Source organism: Nerophis ophidion, linkage group LG12 (genome assembly GCF_033978795.1).
Source record: "Nerophis ophidion isolate RoL-2023_Sa linkage group LG12, RoL_Noph_v1.0, whole genome shotgun sequence".
NCBI classification, from domain to species: domain Eukaryota; kingdom Metazoa; phylum Chordata; class Actinopteri; order Syngnathiformes; family Syngnathidae; genus Nerophis; species Nerophis ophidion.
This window is the reverse complement of record NC_084622.1, coordinates 52,992,514-53,008,164: the sequence shown is the minus strand read 5'-3', so window position 1 is coordinate 53,008,164 and position 15,651 is coordinate 52,992,514. Positions and strand designations below refer to the sequence as shown.

The window sequence follows — 15,651 nt, the reverse complement described above, 5'->3', positions numbered from 1 at the left end:
TTCCACCTCTAGTATGAACACTCCAGCAAACTCAATTGCATAAGGGTGAACGGTTCGTCCATTTTCGGCTGCCAGACTGGAGAATTGACAACTCATGCCTGGACTGCTTGCTTGCAGTCAGCAGCAGAAGACTACTACATCCTGTATGGCTCAGCATCGTCAGCCTGGTGACATGAGACTTGGACCCGGGGGATGTACCAGTGCAGATGCCAGCCAACTTGATTGCTAGCAGTGACGATAGGCGCCATGCTTAGAGTCCGCAGGCCATTTGGCTGCCCTGTGTTGAGCCTCTGTTTATAGGGTTAGGTTCATATTCGCCTAACATCAGTCTATCCTTTGATGGTCTAATGCTAACTGTTTGTTTACGAAAAGCGCAAGAAGCCTGAGGATTTACAAGACGGTGAGTCACTGGAAGCTCTTTTCAAACAGTTATTTTTTCCACTGTCTTAAATACATTTTGATTGATTTCCGTGACAATAAAATCCACAATTTTTTTAAAAATATATTGCTAACAATTCAGAATAAACATAGAGATTATAATCAGGAATGTGCCTTGTCAGTAAAAAAAAAAAAAAAGTATGCAATCGCTATTTCTGATTAATGCCTTTAAATGCCAATCGCCTCTCAATGACTGCTAGTGGCTAACAGCTACTTATGTATCTCTATTCTGTGTGGAGCTGCTCCTCCAAGATATTCATCCAATATACATTTTAAAGTGTCATTATCAGGTATCATTATCGCTGGGGGATGAGGCTAAACATGTTAAAGACCGAGACCACGTCAGGAGCTGGCATGCTAATAGCAAAGCTTGCTTGAAACAACACCAAAAAACAAGTGCTTGATAAACTTTAAAGGGGAACTGCACTTTTTTTGCAAATCCTTATGAGAGACAAGAAGATAATTTTTAATTTTTTTTTTGCATTTTAACATGTAAAAATGTTTTTGTCTTTTTGGAGTAGGGCCTGGGCGATATGGCCTTTGATTAATATCTCAATATTTTTAAGCCATGTCACGATACACCATATATATCTCCATATTTTGGCCTTAGCCTTGAATGAACACTTGATGCATATAATCACAGCAGTCTGATGATTCTATGTGTCTATATTAAAACGTTATTCTTCATACTGCATTAATATATGCTACTTTTAAACGTGTCACTAGAGAAAAGCGCTATATAAATGTAATTCACTTTACTTCACTTGGTCAACAGCCATACTGGTCACACTGAGGGTAGCTGTATAAACAACTTAACACTGTTACAAATATGCGCCACAATGTGAACCCACACCAAACAAGAATGGCAGACACATTTCGGGAGAACATCCCGCACTGTAACACAACATAAACACAAGAGAACAAATACCCAGAACCCCTTGCAGGCCTAATTATTTTATATATATATATATATATATATATATATATGTATATATATATGATACACCAATAGAATATGTTCATCAAAATTCTTTCTTAGGTGTAGTATTAGATGAAACTATCTCATGGAAACCTCATATAAGTTACCTGAGGAAAAAAGTTGCTAAATGTGTTGGAATGATGAGGAGATCATGTCATCTATTGAACACCAATGCTCTGCTGTTATTGTTTCATTCATTTATTATGTCATATTTAAATTATTGTGTTGAAGTCTGGGGAAATTGTTATAAATCACATCTACAGCCTTTAGTCACTCTGCAGAAAAAGGCCATCAGGATTGTGTCCAATGTTCACTACAGACATCATTCAAATCCACTCTTTATGGACTTAAAGCGACTTAAACTTAACCATGTGATCAACTTTCAAACTGCTCAAATGATGTTTAGGGCATCCCAAAACTCTCTACCATCCAATATACAGAACCTATTCCATGACAGAGATGATCACCATAGTTACACTTTAAGAGGAAACAACAAATTATATTTGCCTAAATTTAGAACCACTTTAAAATCAAGGTGCATTTCAGTGCGTGGAGTCAGTCTTTGGAACAACTTAGGGGTCGAGTTAAAAACCTGTTCTAGTATGATTCAATTTAAAACACTTTTTAAAAAAGAAGTACTGAAGAAGTACGAGGAGGAGAGGGAGTGATGCCCTTAGCACAAAGCGATGGGAGAGAGGTGTGTGTGTGTGTGTGTATGTGTGTGTGTGTGTGTGTGTGTGTGTGTGTGTGTGTGTGTGTGTGTGTATGTGTGTGTGTGTTTGTTTTGTCTCGTCTAGTCTCATGGTATTGTTAGTGTACAGGAGTTTTTTCTTGTTTTGTTTATAAAGTATTGTTCTTGTATTATATTGTTTATGTTAAATGTGGAATGAGTGAGATGGGTTGGGCTATTATAAGCAGCTGCTTCATCCAACCCCTTTTCAAGCCTTGCATAAATATCTTTGCCAACATGTAAAAAAAAACAAAAACTGTGTTTAATTGAACTGTGCAGGTTTAAATAAATATTTAAATTCAATTCAAAATATACACCCCCGCTACCACCAACCCTATCCTCCACCACATCTCCCGAATTCGGATGTCTCAAGGTTGGCAAGTATGGATTAGATAACAAGGCCCACCTGGGCCATCTACGCACCTGTCGCTGTCTTCGAGGCCGGTCTTGGCAAAAAAAAAACATTCCGCGGCAGGCCCGCAGGCCACGCTCCCTCCCACATTCATGTTTTCACACTCAAAGAATACTTCAAATGAGTACGGTAGTATATATGAGTTTTTACTTTTGTTCAGTTATTCTGTACTTTGACTTTATTTTATTGAAGTTTAAATATTCCGCTGATATTGGTCAACTTTCAATAGCACTCACCATGAATCCATTGAAAAATGTACTGTTATTACATGTGATCAGTATCAATATTGGTATCAGCCAATCTCACCCACAGATGATTGGTATTGGACTCGGGAGCATAAAACCCCGGCGATAACGTCCGTAATTATAATATTCTTCAACCTACAGCATGAAGTCAGTGAGTAATGCTGAAATCCTGTGTTATAGCATGGGTTCCTCTCACAATGTAGCAAGCAGAGACTGGCTTGCACGCACGGCTGCTAGAAGTGATGTTAGTCATGATAATGTGTGAGACTGCAGCCACTGTGCCGCAGTGAAGTTAGCGCACGCACAGAGAGGCAGGCTAGTAGGATGCTCTCCACCGCACAAACGCACACCGTTTTTGAGGGAAGGAAGGCCGATGTGTGCTTTGTGCTGTGCAGACTCACCACACCATCAGAGTGCTTTGGTCACTCCTCCTCGACAGATCACACCTGACACTGAATAATTCAGTCCGACGTGGTCCCGCACTCTTGCTGTAGGTCACACCTTGTCAGGACAATTCCCTGTATGTTGTTAACGAGATATGTGGCCCGATTGTAGCTGAGATAGGCACCAGCTCCCCCCGCGACCCCAAAGGGAATATGCGGTAGAAAGTGGATGGATGGATGGTGATCCATGTTGTGGAGATGAATGTTCTCAATGATTAATAGTATTCCAGGGATTTGCTGAAAACTCAAGCAGTAGAGACTTTTACTATTTAAAGCGGAACTGCACTTTTTTGTGGATTTTTGCCTAGTGTTCACAATCTTTATGATTAGATTAGATAGTACTTTATTTATGAGAGACAAGAACACACATTTTATTTTTTTTCTGTATTCTGGTTTGTAACAATCGGCTTGTTCCAGGTGGTTAGCAATGCCACTAATGCAGAGGTGTCGAACTCAAGGCCCGGGAGCCAGATCGAGTCCGCGACATCATTTTATCTGACCTGCAAACACCTGGAAATATGTGTCAATAAAGTTCTTAATATTAGGGCTGGGCGATATGGCCTTTTATTAATATCTCCATATTTTTAGGCCATGTGACGATGCAGCATATATATCTCCATATTTTGCCTTAGCCTTGAATGAACACTTAATGCATATAATCACAGCAGTATGATGATTCTATGTGTCTACATTCAAACATTCTTCTTCATACTGCATTAATTTATGCTACTTTTAAACTTTCATGCAAAGAGGGAAATCACCACTAAGTCAATTGACCAAAAGTGTATTTATTAAACAGTTACTAAACAATGGCACAAACATTCATGTCATTTCAAAACAGAAAGTGAAAGATTGTCAGAGACATTTTAAAACAAGCTATGAGTGCACTTTTGTGCATGATGTCACTAAGATGACATATCAAAACAACACCAAATTAAAGTGCACTTTTTTTACGGAATGCCACTACAATAGTTTAAAACAAATAAAGTGCACTTTTGTGCATGATGTCACCCAAGATATTTCAATACGTGTCAAATAAAAATGATCTGCATAAAACGAAATCAAATAGTGTATGTCCTTCACTTTGGACATTATCTCCTTCTGTTGACTATTTTTTTCATACTGTGTTGATGTGGAAATGGTTGGTTGGGCATTTTGTTGGTGTGGCACCGAACAGAGATGTTGACATGCAGTTTCAAGCACTCTTCATTCTCCAGCAGGTGACTTTTCAAATGATGTCACAAATTAGCAGTGCTGCTACTTTTTGTAGCAAGGCTTTTGCCGCATAATTGTTCAACATATTCCCACTTGCAGCCAAACCACCGCCAGACGATGCACCATGTGCTGTTTTTCTTGGGAATTCATTCTTCCTCCATTTGTTACCCGGTTGACACCTTCTCTTTTTCGTATTACCACTCGCAGCGCACCGTTAGCACCACAGCTAATGTTACCCATGTAGCTACCTCTTTGCTCGGGGAGGGCGTGTGACGTTACACGCATGACGTGCATAAGAAGGTGTGCTTGTTTTAAGTCTCTGTGAGAAGGAGAGACAGAAAAGAGTGGGAAGAGCCTGTATTGTAATGCCTGCAGTTAAAAGCAACTGCCTGAGAACGTATACTCAAATATCACCATATAGTCATTTTCTATATCGCACAGAGACAAACCCGCGATATATCGAGTATATCGATATATCACCCAGCCCTACGTTGACTTGTTGATTCTGCCACTAAATCCCTCTAGAAATGCAATAAATTTACATTCCATTACCTGCATAATAACCAAGCTATTGTAAGAGCAAACACTGAAGAACTGTTTTTTTAGCGTAGTAAAACATCGCCATGCTACGGCATGAAGAAAATATCTCCTGCAACAGCAGCTGAATCGCTTTTGAAATTGTAAAGCAAACAAAAATTCCAAAACATGTGCACTTCCACTTTAAAGCTGCAAATGCAAACCAAGGATTTTCACATCCGACTGAGCCCTTCATTCTACTGCGCTGGCATCAATGATGTAAGAATGATACTTTGCTGACATTTTCCATTCATGAATTGATATATTGTGTCCCATGTTGCTGTATGCAGCGTGCAAAGAATGAGTGAGACATCTGACTCCTGCTGTGACCAAACATGATCAGATGGTCATTAAAGGTTCATTAGCGTCTGCACATGTCCAGGCCTCTCACCCACTTTTTATATTCCTTTGAACCAAATATAAATAACAATATTAGCATGACCCATGTGTCTAAATAATTGCAGAACATTTTAATAATTGATTTTCTAATTGCATTGCCTTAAATTAGGGCAGTTTGTGCTAAATATTTTATTGTTGTCATATCTTCCATATCCCCCTTTTCCCATTTGCCCAACCTAATCGGTGTTTGTGGTAAGTGCAAGACTGCATGCTTTAGGATACTGTATTCTTACTCCTTTTCAATTTTTTTTGCATTTATATGCTTTTTTCATGTTGTGTTATTGTTGCAGCAGTGAAACAGCATGCAAACGACTCAAATTACCCCCATATGCTCTCATTTCTTCCACCCAAACTTACTGTTGGAGGAAGATCATTGATTATACGAACACCTTTTGACTGTGCATGAAAGCAGGTCTTTTGCTGTTTTCTCAGTGTATGGCATTTCTCATTTGTCCATGTAGTGTCGTGCTGCATTCTAAAACATGCTAGTCCTGCTTGATTACACGGGACTGCAATTTATCCTCATGAAACTGTGCAATGTGGACAAAATGCAAAAGAAAACATCCTAATCAAATGCACTGGCTTCAATGATATGGGGGGACTTCTTCATCTTACTTGCATTGCTTATCTTGGTCTTCATTTGTGTGTATTTCCCCTTGCTGCTTCAGATGATGACCCAGTTGGACCAGTGTAAGTACGAACATTTTACTTTTACCATATTAAATGTATTACATGTATTTTTCTCTATATTACAGGGTCTGTATTAAAGGTTGTCCCCAATACCAATGTACAGGAGCCTATAAAGGACTGTATATTTCACCTTAGGGGGGATGACTCCAATTATTTAATATTCATTTAAGAATCTAATCTAAGAGAGAGTGAGAGGAGACTGCTTATAAAGTTTAACAATTTACTGTACACCCAAATAAACATACAATAATCAGACACTTCAATCACTCTTCCCCACTCACACGCTACTTCCCCAATAGAACAACCCACACTAAACCAATCACACAACACACACACACACACACACACAGTCCAACCTGGGCCCCTTGGCTGGGCCAGAATAGATAGATAGATAGATAGATAGTACTTTATTGATTCCTTCAGGAGAGTTCCTTCAGGAAAATTAAAATTCCAGCAGCAGTGTACAGAGTTGAGATAAATTTAAAATAGAGTAAAAAGTAAATAATGGGGGTTTAAAAGGAAACAAAATAGAGAACTATTACAAAAAGAATAAAAACAATTGGAATAACAATATAACAGTAAAATAAGAATATAACAAGACAAAGTAGGCAGTAGTGACCATGTTATGAAAACGTATTGCACTGTTATTGTTTTGCATCCCCTGTCATCCTAGTACCCCCTTCCCCCCGCCCCAGAGAGGAGTTGTACAGTCTAATGGCGTGTGGGACAAAGGAGTTCTTGAGTCTATTAGTCCTGCACTTGGGATGAAGCAGTCTAGCATTGAACAGGCTCCTCTGGCTACTGATAACGCTATGCAGAGGGTGACTGGCATCATCCAGGATGCTTACTAGTTTGTCAACAGTCCTCTTCTCTGCCACCCTCACCAGTGAGTCCAGTTCCATTGGTGAGAAGAGGACTGTTGACAAACTAGTAAGCATCCTGGATGAAGATGGAAGATTGTCCGTTGCGGTCCTGATGAACCGGTGGTGCACTTCGGGGTGGGGTAGTGAGTTGCTGCTATACAAAGGGGGACACCTCCCGTTGTGGAGTAGAGATGAGGAAGTCCAGTCTGGAGCAAGAGGAGAACCAGCCTCGTCCTGGGTCACCTCTCTGTCGACTGGTCCGTAAGCGCGTGCAATGGACACGCCAACCTCGCGTGTCCACGTCCCCCACAGCGATGTAGCAACAATATCACGCAACTACCTTGCTATACTGTCCCACACTCGCTCTCCAAATTATACAGTCAACGGGAGAGGATCTATATAAACAAATAACTTAAACGTGTCTAACTTGCCGTTGTTTAAGTCACGGTGCAGCACACAAACACAAGTGCTAGCCACGGTTAGCTTCCTAGCCGTTAGCATGCACTTCACATACACTAGCAACGTGAAGCGCCCAAACGTCCTAAACTTAAACTAGTGTAAATGATACACTGTCACTTACACTCTGATAGAATTATGCAATCGTGGCAAACTGTCTCCATCCATGTACTACCGACGCTGCGGTGCACTGCTTCGTGCCGGGACTATTTAAACAGTGAACATTTAAACTGTGAACATGTTTTTAATTCAAGTACCCCCTAATCAGACCAAAGCATTTTTGGTTGGAAAAAAGAGATAAAGAAGTAAAATACAGCACTATGTCATCAGTTTCTGATTTATTAAATTGTATAACAGTGCAAAATATTGCTCATTTGTAGTGGTCTTTCTTCAACTATTTGGAAAAAAGATATAACTAGGGATTCAATTCTAAATGCAGATTTCTCCACATAGAAGTAATCATCAACTTAAAGTGCCCTCTTTGGGGATTGTAATAGAGATCCATCTGGATTCATCAACTTACTTCTAAACATTTCTTCACAAAAAAATAAATCTTTAACGTCAATATTTATGGAACATGTCCACAAAAAATCTAGCTGTCAACACTGAATATTGCATTGTTGCATTTCTTTTCACACTTTATGAACTTACATTCATATTTTGTTGAAGTATTATTCAATAAATATATTTATAAAGGATTTTTGAATTGTTGCTATCTTTAGAATATTTTAGAAAAATCTCAAGTACCCCTTGGCATACCTTCAAGTACCCCAGGGGTACGCGGACCCCCATTTGAGAACCACTGGTCTAGATAATAAATATTTGATATGCTTTGGTGTATATTTTGCATACAGTTTGCTCCACAGTCACTTCAGTAACTTGTTTTTTGAGTCTCTCTGCAAGATTTTAAGTTCTGAACTTTCTCCACAAGTATCAAAGTGTATGTTTTCAAAATGTTCTGTTAAATATATACATCTTTCAGTCATTAAATATATACATCTTTCAGTCATCACTGCAATTTTTCCCACACATTGCTACAAAATATTGATAATAAAGTCCATTAACATTATATACTGATACTGTAGATTCACCCGGTCACAACATAAAGTACCGTATTTTTCGGACAATAAGTTGCAGTTTTTTTCATAGTTTGGCTGGGGGTGCGACTTATACTCAGGAGCGACTTATGTGTGAAATTATTAACACATTACCGTAAAATATCAAATATTATTTAGCTCATTCAAGTAAGAGACTAGACGTATAAGATTTCATGGGATTTATGGATTAGGAGTGAGAGATAGTTTGGTAAAGGTATAGCATGTTCTATATGTTATAGTTATTTGAATGACTCTTACCATAATATGTTAGGTTAACATAGCAGTTGCTTATTTATGCCTCATATAACCTACACTTATTCAGCCTGTTCTTCACTATTCTTTATTTATTTTAAATTGCCTTTCAAAGGGACGGTGTGGCGCAGTGGATGAGTGGCCATGCGCAACCCGGGGGTCCCTGGTTCAATCCCCACCTAGTACCAACCTCGTCACGTCCGTTGTGTCCTGTGCAAGACACTTCACCCTTGCTCCTGATGGGTGCTGGTTAGCGCCTTGCATGGCAGCTCCCTCCATCAGTGTGTGAATGTGTGTGTGAATGTGGAAGTAGTGTCAAAGCGCTTTGAGTACCTTGAAGGTAGAAAAGCGCTATACAAGTACAACCCATTTATTATTTATTTATAAATGTCTATTCTTGCTGTTGGGTTTTATCAAATAAATTTCTCCCAAAAATGTGACTTATACTTCAAAAAATACGGTACACATGCATACTCTGATTACTGCATAAAAAAAAGTTACTGTTTATGTTATTGCATGCCACACTTCACTAATGCGCATGGCAAGGTTAAATGAACATAATTCTTTATCCAACCTTTTTTTGGGGGTTTCCTTGAAAGGAGTCGTAATGTCGCCGTCCTTTACGTCAGAGTTAGGCGTGTAATGTCCTTTCTTTCTGGTCCATTTTGACTGAACAGTCCCATGTAAAATGTCCTAAATACAAATAAACATGAAAGTATTTCATAAACGTCAGAGCAAGTGGGAGGGCAATAGACGAGAATGTAACTCACACACACACACACTTCAGGCAGCAGACTACATGCAGTCAGGCTGCAGACTAGAAATATCCACAGGAGTAGATCTTCCAGTCAGTGGGTTGCTGTTAAAAGATTACTCCAAAACCTCGCCAACAGAGGCTTCCAAGTCTGCGTGCACGCTCACCACAAAATGCATTGACCTTAGGTTATGACACTTTGGCATCGTTTAACACGATTATCTAACGATGTAACATAAGTGTGAAAGGTGACATTCATCACTTTTAACGTTTCTCACAGAAGAATAGCAGAAAATGGCTAATTGCGTTCTTGAAAAAACAAAAAGAGGCCTCATGTGAGACCTGCCATACTTCCTTTTTGAGGGCGAGGTTGGCACTTCCTGGCTGACGTGCACATATGGTGCATGCGAGGGTACTAAGGTGACACACAGAGGTGCTCCTTCCAGCTTGGCCAACATTTGATTTAAAAAATGTAAGATTGAGGCATGGACAGAAAATTCACTTTTTTTGCCAATGCATTTAATGCTTTATAGTAGGGCTGGGCAATATGGTCTTTTATTAATATCTGGATATTTTTAGGCCATGTCACGATACAGCATATATATCTCCATATTTTTCCTTAGCCTTGAATGAACACTTGATGCATATAATCACAGCAGTATGATGATTTTATGTGTCTACATTCAAACATTCTTTTTCATACTGGGGACGGCGTGGCGCAGTGGAAGAGTGGCCGTGCGCAACCCGAGGGTCCCTGGTTCAATCCCCACCTTCTACCAACCTCGTTGTGTCCTTGAGCAAGACACGTCACCCTTGCTCCTGATGGGTGCTGGTTAGCGCCTTGCATGGCAGCTCCCTCCATCAGTGTGTGAATGTGTGTGTGAATGGGTGGATGTGGAAGTAGTGTCAAAGCGCTTTGAGTACCTTGAAGGTAGAAAAGTGCTATACAAGTATAACCCATTTATCATTTACTGCATTCATATATGCTACTTTTAAACGTTCATGCTGAGAGGGAAATCACAACTAAGTCAATTGACCAAACGTGTATTTATTAAACAATTATTGGCACAGTGGCACAAACATTCACGTCAGTTCCAAAACAGAAAGTGCAAGATTGTCAGAGACATTTTAAAACAAGCTATGAGTGCACTTTTGTGCATGATGTCACTAAGATGACATATCAAAACAACACTAAATTAAAGTGCACTTTTTGTACAGAACGACACTACAATAGTTTAAAACAAAGTGCACTTTTTGTGCATGATGTCACATAAGATATTTTGAAAAACTGTCAAATAAAAATGAGCTGCATAATTGGAAATCAAATAGTGTATGTCCTTCACTATGTGGTAGGTTCCTGCGGACGTTATCTCTTTATGTTGTTGACTATTTTTTTCATACGGTGTTGATGTGGAAGTGGTGTTGATGTGCAGGTTGCTTCGGCATTTTGTGGGTGTGGCACCGGCCGGATTTGTTGGCATGCAGAGTTTCAAGCACTCATTCTCTAGCGGGTGACTTTTCAAATGATGCTACAATTAGCAGTGCTGGTACTTTTTTTTTTTTGCAGCGCTTTTTCCGCATACCTGATGTATTACGGTTGTCTGTTCAACATATTCCCGCTTGAAGCAAAACCAACCGCCAGACGATGGGAATTAATTCCTCCTCCATTTGTTACCAGATTGGCATCTTCTTCCTCTCGTATTCCCACTCGCACCACAGCTAACGTTACCCATTCTGCTAGCTCTCTGCTCGGCGAGGGCGTATGACGTTGCACGCGCGACAGTATGTGACGTATGTAAGAAGGTGGGCTTGGTGTTTTGTCTCTGTGTGAAGGAGAGACAAGAAAGAGAGTGAAGAAGAGCCTGTAGTGTAATGCCTGCAACTGTGTGAGAATCTATACTCAGATATCACCATATAGTCCTTTTCTGTATCACACAGACATAAACCCGCGATATATTGAGTGTATTCCATATATCGCCCAGCCCTATTTGGAGGTGGATATTTGTACACTGACAACTCTATTATTATTATCATTATTGCCCCTTGATTTAGTGTCAAAACATTTGCTGAAATGTGAGGGTGTACTCACTTCTGTCAACCTATTTGCAGTCATGTTTTTGTCAGATCACACGCATAATGTTTCCGCCACATGGAAGCATTTAGGAAATCCATCAAACAGACTTTGCAATTGGCTAAAAGTTTGGAAGTGTTTTGTTACTCTGAGTATTGCTTGAGATGTCATTTCCTTCCTGCCACAGGAAAACCAATTCAACGAACAACCACAAAGACAAGAACCTGCGCCAGAGGAATACAAATTAAGCTGCCCGTCTGCAGAGTAAGTATTCAATTATTAAAAAGGAGCAACCTGGTGATAAATATGCATTACCTGCCCAAAGGTACAAGTGACACCATGGGAGCAACACGCCAACCTCTAATTGTATGTCATTTGCAGGTTTCTTTATGCTTACACACGCATTGACCAGGTGAAGGTAAACTACAATGGAGTCCAAAGCAGTCGCTATAATGGAACTGCCATTCAAAGTCTGGTTGGGAGAGAATTAAAATGCAGCATGCCTTATGATTTTATGGTGTGAGTGTGAAATGCTCTAATCAATATGTGATTGTTAACTTAAAACCATCGTGACTGCATGACGTGTTTGCTCCCTCTATTTTTACACTTCAAGCACTGCTCAAACTATGGCATGCAAGATACTGACCCTCTGTTTGAGACAGCATCCTTTTGTCTTCTTCTCTCAGAGTGGCTTCATGTAGAATAATCAGGGGTGCCCATTAGGTTGATCCCCAGCGACTCTTGTGTAATGTTCATATTGTTGTTACTCAGCCAGCGTTTGTGGGTCGGATGAACCCATTTCACTTTTATTGCCCCACAATCAAACACTTTTATGTTAAAATACTCAACAGATGTTTACCTTATCCCAATAAACATCTGTTCAGTGTTTTAACATAAAACCATCAGAGGGTCAAATGTGCGAGAAAATGAGAGCACACAGTGTTGACAAACAATGTCGCAACCTTGTGTGGGAACCGCAGGTGCAGAAACACAAAAGAAGAATCCCTGTGGGATGCAGAAACTGGCAGAGGAATTATCTGTGCAACGTTCATATTGTTGTTACTCAGCCAGCATTTGTGGGTCTGATGGACCTGTTGCATTTTGTGGCTTTTAATGCCTCACAATCAAACACTTTTATGTTAAAACACTGAACAGATGTTTACCCTATCCCAATAAACATCTGTTCAGCGTTTTAACATAAAACACAAGGTTGCAACATTGTTTGTCAACACTGTCTGCTCTCATTTTCTCGCACATTTGACCCTCTGAAGTTTGTATGTATGTGTGTGTGTGTGTGTGTGTGTGTGTGTGTGTGTGTGTGTGTGTGTGTGTGTGTGTGTGTGTGTGTGTGTGTGCGCGCACGTGCGCTACACAGAACATCAATTTCCACACTTCTAGCGGACATCTAATATGTAATAGGAATGTGTAGGGTGGCTGTATGGTGTGTGGTCATTAAATATGTATTCTGACATATGTTCTTTTCAGAAAATGAGCCAAAGTCAGCGAGTCTTAGTTTGAAAAATTAATTGTATCATTTTTCTTTTAAGAAAAAATGCAAACGGCTCCCACGACCCCAACACCACACAAAAGTTAGACCTACAGGCGAGAAACACTTTATTTCAGCACTCTCGCGCCGTACCTGCCGTCAAAACTCTAAAGGCCGACTGCACAATTCCTGTCTTCACAATAAAAGCGCTGCTTCATTCGCTAGCAAAATAAGTCTCATAAAGCTAGCAAGCTACAGAGTTTTCCGCCAATGTAGTTCTTGTAACGTGTATAAAAGGGAGTATGGAAGCTGGACAAATAAGATGGCAAAAAGCACTTCAATGTGCTATTTGACAGAAAGGAGGGCTTTTTTTTCTCCTCCATTTGAAAATGTGGACATTATCATCACTTCTGTCTGATTCCAATCAATGCAAGTCATCACAATAATGCCAACTTATATTCTTGTCTTCATGAAAGGAACATGCTTGGGTTATCATTAAACACCTTTAACTTTTTAACAAAAACCTCTCTTTAATAAATAAATAGGTGGAAGTTTCCTCCTCGCAGGTTTGGTAGATGGCACACGTCAGCTGGAGACTGTTGTTCTGGTTTAAGAAAGGTTTTATTTGTCCACAATATTCACATGACACTGGACTTTCCAGTCCTCCTCTCCCCGTTAAAGACGGCTGATGATCAGATTTAACACGTACCACCTGTGAAATCTAATCACCTGCCAGCTGTGTCTCGCCGTCAGCACATGCCCCGCCCCTATCTGATGGTGGTGCTCGTCCTCAGCACCATAGACAGAGGCGGTGACCTTTGCTCCTGCAGGCGCGCTGGCCACACCTCCCTCCACAAAATATGAGGTAGATCCCCTCCACTTGGTCAATTGAGAAGTAGCTGGTGTGGGCACCCCTGATGTAGATCGTCTTTATAGTAAGTTTTCAGAAAATGAAACATCTCTGCAGTGTAGAAAACGGAGCGATGGTCCGATGAGGCAGTTTTGTACGATTTTATTACTCTCCTACATATCATGACTTAAGAATCATCATTATGATATGAATATTACATTTCAAGGGCTTTGCAATGTCCCTCTAAGCCTAATAAGGTTCAATTGATGTACTGTATGTATGAAATCATGATAGTATTGATATAAATAGTATAATGCACTTCAATGTTGACTAATTGTATAAAGTATGAAATAAGTTCCAATCATTGTATGTACAGCATGGCTCTTATCCTATGCAACTACTATCAATATATTGACTAAGCAGCTTTTCATTTTTCTGTGACAGCTTTAAGGAATATTAGATGTTATAACATCACACAGCTGCATGGTTTGTGTACAGTGGATGTGGAAGGGACTTGATCAGCCTGTGACACAAAACTACCACCCATTTTTACCAATAAACATTTCAAAACAATCTCTTCTGCGTCTTTATTGGCGTAGAACGTCCAAAGTGGTCTGCACACAGGTGGTCCTTCGGCAGGGTTAGTCAACGTGCAAACCCAGCCTGGGATCGATGCCGTATCTGCCTCTGAAATCGGTTCCAAAGTTGGGAGACACACATTTTTGCAGCAAATCCCTAAAACTCACCCCCAAATGCTCCCCACGACACCTCCGCTCCAAACGGGCTATCCTCCTCCAACCTCCAAGGACAAAGCTACCAACTATGGGAAACAGGGCTTTCTGCTCTGCCGCTCCCAGTCTGTGGAACGCTCTCCCTGACCACCTGAGGGCACCACAGACTGTGGATGCTTTTTTTTAAAAAGTCTTAAAAACCCTCCTTTTTTGAAAACAAAAAAGGAAGCTCTTTTACAGATATACAGTACTAGTTCTAGCTATTAGCTGTTCTAATTTGTATTTTTATTATAAATATATCTTTCTTTTTTAATACACTAGCACTTTGAGGTTGTTTGCTCAATGTAAAGTACTTTTTACAAATAAAATCTATTATTAAAACACTAGAGTGTATAGAGCAGACCTGGGTAAATTAAGGCCCGGTAAGCTGCCGGACATTCCCAAATAATCTTTTCAGATCTTTAAGATGGAAATTGTAGCTGCCATTATTATGTGCACTCATGTTTTCTAATGACCGTAAGTCTTCAACTATATAAAGTATTTCAATGGTTGGAATCTGCACTTTTGCATGATATTTTAGTGACTAGTGTTGGTTGTCCTGATACCAATATTATTTTGATACTTTTCTAAATAAAGGGGACCGGAAAAAATTGCATTATTGGCTTTATTTTAACAAAAAATCTTAGGGTGTGGCGGACCAGTACTTTTCAGAGGCGGTATGGTACCGAATATGATTCATTAGTATGGCGGTACTATACTAATACTTGTATACCGTACAACTACTAGTTACTAAGGTAATGTAAGTCACAGCAGGTCAGACCAGGCACCAAGCAGCGTTCCCACAGAGTGTTTCCAGAGCCTGAAATGTGGCTGTCAGGGACAGACGTGCAAGGAGATTTTAACAACAAAGTTCTAAAGCTTAGTGATAGATAACCCTAACCCTAATCCTGGTTCCTGCATCTTG

At 40.0% G+C, this 15,651-nt stretch overlaps 1 pseudogene; it reads left to right on the top strand.

The window, feature by feature from the left end:
• Positions 1–14,529, top strand: part of LOC133562851 (neuroplastin-like) — a 22,311-nt pseudogene extending 7,782 nt beyond the window's left edge.
• Positions 14,530–15,651: the final 1,122 nt, after the last annotated feature.